General features: G+C 37.9%; 1 protein-coding gene across 15 annotated transcripts in view; it reads left to right on the forward strand.

The window, feature by feature from the left end:
• TRABD2A (TraB domain containing 2A) overlaps positions 1 to 11,038 on the forward strand; it is an 86,158-nt gene that overhangs the window by 9,619 nt on the left and 65,501 nt on the right. For 10 of the 15 annotated variants that reach the window (XR_002782663.1, XR_002782669.1, XR_002782661.1 and 7 more), the window contains exons 2-3: positions 3,435 to 3,619; positions 5,648 to 5,765. The exons of 3 other annotated variants lie outside the window; for them this stretch is intronic. The gene's annotated coding sequence lies outside the window, so the exon portion shown is untranslated. Of the gene's footprint in view, positions 1 to 3,434; positions 3,620 to 4,901; positions 5,440 to 5,647; positions 5,766 to 11,038 lie in introns of those variants that run through there. 2 more of the 15 variants (XR_002782665.1, XR_002782666.1) reach the window with 2 other exon arrangements.

Below are 11,038 nucleotides of genomic sequence, written 5' to 3' on the forward strand. Positions count from 1 at the left end.
CAGATCTTGGTTTTATTAATCTTTTGTATTGTTTTCTTAAAGCTCTATTTTATTTCTGCTCTGATCTTTATTATTTTCTTCCTTCTATTCACTCTGGGCCTTGTTTGCTGTTCTTTTTCTAGTTCCTTTAGGTATAAAGTTAGATTGTTGAGTTGAGATTTTTCTTGTTTCTTGAGGTAGGCCTGTATTGCTGTGAATTTCCCTCTCAGAACTGCTTTTGCTGTGTCCCACAGATGTTGAGTTATGTTATCATTTTCATTTGTCTCAGGTATCTTTTGATTTCTTCCTTGATATTGTTAACACATTTATTGTTTTGTGGCATGTTATTTAGCATCCATGTGTTTGTGTTTTTCACTTTCTTCTTGTAATTGAGTTCTAGTTTCATACCATTGTGATCAGAAAAGATGCTTGGTATGATTTCAGTTTTCTTAAATTTACTGAGACTTGTTTTGTAGACTAACATGTGGTCTATCTTGGAAAATATTCCATGTGCACTTGAAAAGAATGTATATTCTGCTGCTTTGGGGTAAAATGCTCTAAAAATATTAATTAAATCCATCTGATCTAATGTGTCATTTAAGGCTGCTATTTCCTTGTTGATGTTATTTCTGGAAATTCTATCCTTTGATTCAATGGGGTGTTAAAAGTTTCCTACTATGTGTGTATTACTGTCAATCTCTCCCTTAATGTCTGCTAATATTTGCTTTATGTATGTAGGTGCTCCTATTTTAGGTGCATAAATATTTACAAGAGTTATATTCTCTTGTTGGATTGATCCCTTTATCATTATGAAATTTCTGTCTTTGTCTCTTATTAGAGCCTTTGTTTTAAAGTATATTTTAGTTGGTATAAATATTGCTAACTCAGTTTTTTTTTCCATTTCCATTTTCTTGAAATATATTTTCCATCCCTTTACTTTATGTCTGTGTGTGTCATTTGATTGGAAATGAGTCTCTTGTAGGCAGCATATGTAAGGGTCTTATTTCCTCATCCATTCAGCCACCCTATGTTTTGATTGGAGCATTTAGTCCATTTACACTTAAAGTAATTGTTGATAGATACGTAGTTATTGTCATCTTATTATTCACATTTTAATCTTTTTTTCTCCTCCTCCTCCTCTTTTTCTTTATTCTCCTTCTCCTTCTTCATCTTCTTCTTGTCTTTCTAACATTCCTTGTAATACTGGCTTGATGTTGATGAACTCCTTTAGCTTTTTTTTTTTTTGGTCTGGGAAACTCTATTTGTCTTCAATTCTAAATGAGAGCTTTGCCAGGTAGAGTAGTCTTGGTTGTAGGTCCTTGTTTTTCATCATTTTGAATATTTCATGCCAGTCTCTTCTGGCCTGCAACGTTTCTGTTGAGAAATCAGCTGACAGTCTTATGGGAGCTCCATTGTAGGTAACGAACTGCTTTTCTCTTGATGCTTTAAAGAGTCTCTCATTGTATTTAACTTCTGTCACTTTAATTATGATGTGTTTTGGTGTGGGCTCTTTGGGTTCATCTTGTTTGGGATTTTGTGCTCTTCTTGGGCTTGTCTATTTCTTTTGCCAGGTTAGAGAAGTTTTCTATCCTTATTTCTTCAGTTAGATTTTTAATTCCTTGCTCTCTCTCTTTTCCTTCTGGTATCCCTAGATGTGAGTGTTGGTATGCTTGGTGTTGTCCCAGAGTCCCGTTAAACTATCCTCATTTTTTGATTTTTTTTTTTTTGTTATTCTGATTGGGTGTTTTCTGCTACTTTATCTTCTAAATAGCTGTTTCAACCCTCTGCTTCATCTAATCATCTGTTGATTCTCTTTAATGTATTTTTCATTTCAGTTATTGCATTCTTCATTTTTGACTTTTTTCTTATGTTTTCTGTCTCCATTTTTATGTTTTTATAAATCTCTTTGTTAAAAAGATTAAAAACTGAATTAATCTACCCTTCCCCTAAGATCATTGTTCCATTTTGTTTAGTTCTTTTTCTGGAGCCTTGTTCTAGTCTTTCATTTGGGACATATTTTCTGTCTCCCCATTTGGGCTGCCTCCCTGTTTTTGTTTCTAGGTATTAGATAGATCTGCTACATCTCTCAGTCTTGGCAGGGTAGCCTTATGTAGTAGGTGTCCTGTGGGGCCCAGTGGTGCAGTCTCCCTATTCACCTGAACCGGATGCTCTAGTAGTGTCTTTTGTATGGATTGTGTGCCCTCCTGTTGTAGTTGAGTCTTGACTGCTGTTGGCTCATCAGTGGGTGAGATTGACCCTCAAGTTTATTAGCTATGAGGACTGGCCACGACCACAGTGTATGAACTGTTCATACAGCTCAGCCGCTGAAAGAGTCTCGGGTGGTATGGGTAGTATGAGAGTTTAGTGGGGTGGAATATCAAGGAGTCATCAGTATGGGGCTAGTCATTTCAAGGGGTTAATGCAGATTTAAATTTGGCACCAGTGCTGAGCCTGAGGTCATTCCGCAAAAGTCGTAGATCACACAAGGCCAGCCGTTGCCTGCCTGGGGCTTGCAGGCACATGAGAGTTATCTTAGAAAGACTGCAGGGCAGGCCAACATCGGTTGCCTGCTAGCTGTGAAAATGCTTCTGGTGTGCTCGAATTAGGTGGAGTGGAGTCCCAGAGAGTCACCAGGGTGGAGTGAGCAGGGTTCACCAGGCTAATGAAAATTCAGATTTGGCTGTGTGGGTGGAGGGATCAACACAGAAAACATGGCGTCCACCTACCCGCTTCATGGGAGGAAGGCTCAACACAGGGACAATGCTGGCTTTCCCTCTAGCCCTTGCTCTGAAGCCACCCAACTCAGTTTCTCCTTGTATGTCTCTGGCACCTCCCCAGCCACTGTCCTTCTGCCAGAGCCCAGGGTGAATGCCTGGGAGTGAGAGAGTCTGTGTGGGGCTCTTTAAGTAGACACCTGGGTTTCCAGCTGCCTTCCATCTTACCTGGACACCTGGATGGATGGAATCCCGGCTGATTTTCACAGGCAGATTTTGTGGGGCCTGCTCTTCCAGGCACTGGTGTTCTGGGATGGGGAGCTCATTGTGGGGCTAGGACTCCTTGCTCTTGAGCGGGGACCTCTGCAGCTGAGATATCCCTTCTGATTCTCAACCACCACACATGAGTGCAGGGCCAGCCCAGTTTCATGTCTTGAGATGGCTTCCTCTTTATATCCTTAATTAAAGGACTTCTGTTCAGTTAGTCTTTGGATGGTTCTCCAGGCTGATTGTTCTATATTTTAGTTATAATTTAATGTGGTCATGGGAAAAGGCAAGCACAGCATTTACCTACTTTACCATCTTGACCAGAATACTTTGCTCAAGAATGTTATTCTGCAGTTTAAAAAATAGCCCAATAGTCAGTTATATCACTTATTTGTGTATTACCAAGAGAGAAAACTTGTTTTATCTTGACCTCCTAACATGTATTGCATGTTTTTATTGCTCGTTTTACTTCAGGTCATTCATTAAGAAGCTGCTTTGAGAGGATGTGGAGAATGTGAATGCCATTCTGGCTGTCACAGGGTATGGCCTGGTTTACAAATGATACTGCCTGTGGCTGTTTTAGGTAACACCAGTCTCCTTGAGATCATTGCTGTCTCTTTTCAGGACATTCACCCTGGGACATTCTTTCCAAGGCAGAGGTATGCTCCTCTTATGCAAAGTTTATAAATCCTACCACAGGGTATTGGAATGAAGGTTGATGTTCAAGAGGTTCTTTACTTCTCATAAGACAAGCAATACTTTATTAAAGTGCCATTGTTTAATCGTTTTGGTGAAATTTGTCATTGATATCTTAAAGTGCACTAGATAACTCTGGGGGTCAATGGCAATTTTGCAATATGAAATAAGTATTCTTGTTTTGCAACTATTTTCAGTGGTTGGTCTTGGGATGTTGGTCCTTAGAATAAAATCCAACTATCTAGACCTTAGCAGATCTTGAAATACTGAACTCAGATTGTTATTTAAAGGGTTTAATGACATTCAACAATCTAAAAATAGTGTTCCTAAATTGATAGTCAAAGTTTTAGGAAATTTACCTTGTTAAAATTCTATAAATTAATAAATACTCAGATACTAAAATATAGTATTTGTTCGGCACATTGAGATTTATAGACAAGGTAAGGGGCCACTAATTGCCTCCATTGATCTCTTGGGGGAGAGTTTTCTTTATTTTGGAAGCCCAAAGAGCCTCTATTCTAACTTTTTCAATGTCTTTTACAAAAAATTTAATACAATGTTTTATAAAAGAAAGATTTTTGATTTAAAGGCTCATTGATTTTGACTTTACAAGATTCAAATTTGTGAGCATTTTTACCTAAGCCAAGCCTTCTTTTATACTTCCAACTGGGAGGGAAAAAGGGAAAGTAAATATTATCTTAAGCAAAATATATTTGAAGAAAGGTGTGTAGTATTGTCTCTTAAGATGATACATTTAAGAGACGTTTTAGAGCACTATAATTACACACTAGAGTGTCATGTTGATTTCACAAAACATTTTTAAGGTTCATGTACGCATTTAAAATTTATAAACTAAATTTTTTAGAAGACTTTGAGGTTAAGATTGTGAGGTTAAAGTTGCTAAATTTAAGAAGAAAAAGTTATATGACTTATTCTTGAGACTCTTTTTTTTTTTAGTGTTATATTTATAAATGGTAAAATACAACTTTAGTGTACAGCTCAATGATGTTTAATATACTCATATACCCATATAACCACAACTCAGATTAATTCGTTGAGCATTTCCATCACCGAGAAAGTTAGTATAAAGTTTTTATCGCAGCATAATTATACAAAAAACTGTGCTTGATGAGTTTTCACGAATATAGCCATGTGGACGGGAAACAGAACAGCACCAGCTTCCCAGAAGTCCCTTGTTCCCCCCCACCCGGCCCCCACCAACCCCAAGGATAACCACTATCCTGAACATCTTTGAGCATAAATTATTTGTCTCTTTTGGAACTTCTCATACTTGGATTTACCCAGTATGCCCCCTTTAGGGCTTGGCTTCCTTTGTTCAGCATTACCTTCATGATTCACCTATGTTGCTGTGTGTAGTTGTCCATCGTTCACTGTCATTGCTACGTAGAATTCCATCAGAGTTTTTGGGATGGCGGTTAATGGAGTCTCCCTTCTCAATAAGTCCAGAGTATGGTAAGATCATATGTACTCATTTTGATATAAGATGAGCCCTTACTCATTCCCTAGGGCACCTTTCTTCTACTGCCCATTTGAGAGTGGTTCCTTCCTCCTTTTTCTCTATAGCTCTGAAGAAGGGAGTCAGTGGTGCCTGACTACACAGTGAGCTGGGAGTGGAGGTGGGGTATTGGGGCTGGCCAGGTCCCGTAGACTTCTGAGCCTACTTCCCCAGCCAGCTGCGTGAAAGAGGCAGAGAACAGAGAGGCGCCAGGAGAGCCTGCCTGGGCAGCCTGCCAGGAAGGAGCCCTGAGGGCCTACGCTCCAGGTATCCCCACTCACCTCTGGGACTGTAGAGTGGAGGCAGGAGGATTGTGGGAGATTGAGGCACAGCTGATGCTGAAACACTGTTGGTAGTGAAGGAAGCTCTAGGTCCAGGGTCAGATGTACTGGGGTTGGAATTCCTGCATTGTCACCAGTTTGTGACTTTGAAATGTTCACATAACTTCTCTGAACTTTGTTTTCTCATTTTTCAGGTGGTTTCAGCTGTTGTCAGAAGCAAATAAAATAGTAAACGGGAAAACACTTCATACTGTACAGATATAAAGGGAAGAGAACTACTATACAGTGTCATCTACAATTCAGGCCTCATTGGTAATATTACATTTAATCCTCAGAATTTTATAAGATGGGCAGTATCATCCTTATTTGATGAGAAAACTGAAGCCCAGTGAGCATAGGAAACTTGCCCATGATCACATAGCTAACAGATGGAGGAATTGGTGTTTGATATCAGATGTGTTAAAAGGTTATGGTGACTTTGAGTCTCCAAGATATGGTGGTCAGTGTGAGACCTTGAATTTTGAGCTGCAGCACAGGATTCTGGACTTCTGTTGTCTAATTCATTAGCTACTAGCCACATGTGGCTGGCTATTGAGAACTTGAATTGTGGCTCATGTGACCAAGGAAATAAACTTTTAATTTTACTTAATTTTAATTCTAATGAAAGTTTAAGAACTGATACTTGATTCATTTATTGGAAAACTTTTAAGTATGTTTAGAAAAACTTGTAATGTGAATCTCCTCTTTCAACTATAAATTTTATGAAGTTGAACTACAGATCAAGTATTCCTGATGAAAATTTAGTGTCCGAATTGAGATGTACTGTGAGTGAAAAATATACAACAGATTTGAAGACCAAGTATGGGAAAAGAATGTAAAATATATCCTAAGTAATTTATATTGATTACATGTTGAGATAATAATCCTTTGGATATATTGGGTCAAATAAAATATATTATTTAGTTTCACCTGTTTTTTTTTTTTTTTTAATGTGGCTATTAGCAGGCTTAAAATTAGAAATGTGGCTTGCACTATAATTCTGTTGAAAAGCATTGATCCAGATTGTTTCTGGATAAGTATGACTGAGGCAGGTCCATTTGGAGGCTGTGCTGCCTGAGTTGGTCCCAGTGCTGTACTCTGCCCAACTGCATTGTCAGGCTCAACTCCGGGCAGCCTCTAAATGCCTATGGCTACCCCTTTTGGCATCAGCTTTTCTCCATTGACTTGCAATACTCTTTGATTTTGGAACATCACTACTACACACACCCACGTGCACACACGCACACACACACACACACACTCAACTCACACTCATTCAAACTTTCCATTTTGTTCTGTTTCTGAAGACGGGAATTCCTTTTTCAATGTGTTGTCCAGGTTCTTGATGTTTCGAACAAATGAATGAGCAAGACACCGAAATATAGCAGGAAAGAATAGCTTTCTTAGAGGTGACAGTACGCTTCCAGATGTGCAAGTGGGCCTAAACAAGAGAAGAGTGGCTCAGAAGGCCTGGTATCAAAGCCTTTGGGGTTTTTATCCCTATTTGCTGTGGTGGTTACTTTTCTTAGAGGAGTGGGCTTTCTTGATTGACAGTTAAGATTGACAGGACTCAGTGACTCATCGTTTGCTTTCTACGCATGTTCGTTCCCAGAATTCAGTCTATTATAATGATATTAATGAACTTCTGGGCATATGCATCATATTATAATGATGGTATAATAAGGCTCAGGTGCATTAAAGGTTGTTGGTGGGGGTGGAAGGGTCTTCATTGCGCACGTGTGAGTGACTAGCTGAAACTTGTACCCAATTATCTGTTTACTTGTTTCCTTGTATGAGTTACTTTTAGCCCCAAAATGCCTCTGGCTGCTTAATTATGGGCAGACTAGGGTGGACCCTTTCTAGAATAGGATGACCTCAGTGTCTTTGCAGGTGGACCTATCTAATTTTCCTCCCCAACCCTTTTCTAAGAGCCATGAACCCCTTTTTTATTAGTATGGATGCTGAGGGACGGGAGGTCTCTTCTGTATCTGCTTTCTGCTGAGTAGTGTCGTAGATCCTGTCTATTAGGGTTTCATGGAGTTCTTTCCCTCTGTGTCTCAGTCCGAACGGGGTCTTGGGTTTCCTGCCAAAGTGCCACCTCAGTCTCTAGACAAGGAAAAATGAAGATGCAAACTTGTTACTTGAATCATATATCTAAGTTATGTTTCTATTATTGATTTGCCTATCAAGCAGGTAAAGGAAATCAAGCTTGGTTAATATATTTTGTAAAAGAAAGAAAAAACTTGGGTTAAAGTTCCCCTCCTTTCTCGACCTCTAAGGGCCTTGTTTTGGCCTAAAGCCATTCCTGCCCTATAATGAGCCAAGGAGAATGCTTGGAGTTTCAATGATCCTTATCAATAGCTGGAGGGTCTGAGTTACCAGTTTCAAGGTAATTATCTAAATTTCAGAGAGAGGGTCTTTCTCCAAAAAAAAGGAGGAAAGAAGAGACTTAACTAGATTTACTAAAAAGATTAATAATTTTGCAAGCGATGGTCCGTATCAGTTCCATTCATCTGTTAGCCTATATATGTGTCAATATCATATTCTTAATGACTGTAACTTTAAGCTACATTTAAAAATTTGACAATGATGTCACTTTCCTTAATGGTTTTTAAGCTTATTCTGATTACTATTTTGTTAATTTTTAGATGATCTTACATTTTTTTCTCCTATTAAGTCCAACAATCCAAGAATGTGTTATCCTTTTCATTTATTTTAGTCCTTTTTCATTTTGTAGAGTTCTTGATCTAGATCTTGCTTAATTCATAAATTTATTTATTATTTTTAATATAAATTTTGCTGGTGTAGACTCTTCTCATATTTTCCATCTGGTTACTAATTTTTATATATTAATTTAACCACCTAATTGAAATCATGTATGCTAGCAATGTTAGTTGATTCTGTTGCTTTCCTAGAGATCACACATCATTGATAAATAATTATTTTGTTTTCACCTTTTCACAGTTTGTCTCATTTCTTTTTCTTGCCTCAGCATGTTGGTTAGGATACTTAGAACAGCATTAAGTAGCAGTGATAAGAAAGGGCATCCTTCCTTTTTCTAACTTGAGTGAGAATTCTTTTGATATTTCACCATTGAATATGATACTGGCAGTTGATTAGTCTTTATGATGTGAATGAAATATCCTTGAATTTTCATTTTACTAGAAATTTTATCAAGCAGTTGTTATTAGTGGAAGCAGTCATTGAGTTTTTTTTTTTTTTTTTTTTTTAGCAAGAGAAAATAACCAAATTGAATACATGTATATGCATGGGAGCTCCACATACGTGGGAGAGTAAGAGACTCCACATGCAGGAGAGGTTCAGAGATAAAAAGGGAACATGGGTATATAAGACATCCTGAGTTAGGGATGAGGTAATGCACTTTAGGGGCTTCAAAAGGCCATTGCAGGATGATAAGAAGAACATACCTTTAGTAAATAGAAGTTTGCTTTTCCCTACAGATAGGTCAAATGAAGTTATCTCTGACAATCTCTTATGGGTAAGGCCCCTCATTCAAATTCTTGAAGGTAGTTAAGGGAGGGGCAGAAGTTCCTTTTGAGCCTGAGGGTAAAGTTGCCTTCAGCATGCAACAATCTGCATACCACAGAGGCACATCTTGGGGTGACTCATTCTGGATCCCCAGAGTTCACTCTTCTGAAACTTCCCTGGAAGTTTAACATTCCAGAAGTTGGGTTGGTAGATTGTTCTATATCTCATTAAGCCAGTCTCAAGCTAGAGGAAAGTTCAGTAGAGTTAAATAGCTGTGTCTCATTTCAGGAGGTGATGATCTAGGAGGGCTCCCAGAGTAAAGCTTATGGTATAAGCAATCAGGTATTTATAAGATGAATCTCTATGGAAACAAAAGAAAAACAAAGGTTACTGTAATCTCTGTTTCTGAGTTCTGAAGGCAGGCAGCCAAGATTTCTAGATGTCTCTCGAATCATCTTTAGATGGAGTGAAGTCTCGCAGTTACAGTCTGATGGATTCTCTTGGTCTACGGTTTGAATGTCTCTGGTGATCTTTCTGATGTCTCTGGTGATCTTTCTGCAATGAGCACAAAGATCGTCTATCTATGAGCTGTTGTGATTTCTCTGATATTTATATAAAATTGTTCTACTTTAGTTTGCCTGGCCATGGGAAACAGGCAGTTCTAGTTTTTAATGATTTGAAGTCAAAGGATGGGAAAATGAAAATGTTAGTTTGGAGGGTTGCAGCCAAATATTTAAGAAAACTATAAAAATTCAGGATCCAGTCCAGTTTATAGGTAGAAAAAAAAACAAAAAAGAAATGAACCTCAATAAACAGCAGCACTAGAATCTAATACCACAAAGGTAGATTAATGGTTTTATTGAGACAATTTTTCTCTCTAAAATCACCCCCATCTTTTCCAAAGATAACCAAATTAGACTAAATTATTTGCAAAATAGGTCTAGTTTCAATAAACTTGGCCTGATTATTTGTATAAGTCCAGAAAGGATAGCAATTAACCACATAGGCTCTTTTAAACCTGCTTTGCTGGAATTTATCATAAGGAATTTTCAGATTAAACTTAAAAAGGCCTCTTGAGGCTAAGAAGCCAAGTCGCATACTTACTATCAGACTTCTTCTGCAATACGTATAAATTTGGGGTGAATTTCTCTTGTAATGGGGTCCCCAACGTTTCCTGAGTTTCTTTCTTTACATCCCCCAGTAAGCAACCTTCGTTTCTTACCTGGAAAGACTACTGTGAATCATGTAAGCAAGATACCAGGTTGTTTTTTCAAGGGGCTTTTATTGGCTTCCAAAGTCAATCTTAATTCTTTAAAGCTTTCTGGTCCTATCCAAGTCTATGCATTTCTCTCTCAGATGACATTCCAAAGCCTTGTAATATGACTGGTTTCCAATTGTGGCCTGTTATAAAGTTCTCATTGAACTTATGTAAACAAATGTATTGCCATAAAAATAAAAATACTCAACGAGAGTTTCCAAAGTCTGGAAGGATTAGTTAGAGGAAAAAAAATGTTTTGATACTGCTTATAAAGGAATAATTTACTAAATTGCTCTAGTTTATGAGAAAGTAAAAAAAATTTCTTGTATCTGGAAGACAAAAGATTTAAAAAATCAGCACTATTTCAAATAAAAAGTTATAAATTGTAACCCTTCTCATCAGTTCATTCAGTCTTGTGTAATTGAACTAGTTCTACTTGAATCCAGTTTTCTCATTAGTTCTCTGACCTTGCCTGATAATTGAAGGTGATAAGGTCAGTGATAATTCCAAGAAATCTGCAAGGCTATCCATCAAGCCTCATATGGTTTGCTCAGTGAAATGTGTGCCTAGAGATTTTGGAAGGTATACCCCAAGTGGGAAATACATTTTCTAGTAGTTTCTTTGCTACTGTGAGGGCATCAGCCATGTGGCAGGGGAAAGCTTCAACTCATCCCCCACCACCCAAAAACCCCCCCAAACCCATAATACAACAACAAGAATCTATTGATAACCCATACTAAAAGGCAGTTGAATGAAATCCAGTTTAAATGTGCCATGATGGATGAAGAAATACAAAAAC

The sequence above is a fragment of the Pteropus vampyrus genome, unplaced genomic scaffold, assembly GCF_000151845.1.
Source record: "Pteropus vampyrus isolate Shadow unplaced genomic scaffold, Pvam_2.0 Scaffold156, whole genome shotgun sequence".
Classification (NCBI taxonomy): domain Eukaryota; kingdom Metazoa; phylum Chordata; class Mammalia; order Chiroptera; family Pteropodidae; genus Pteropus; species Pteropus vampyrus.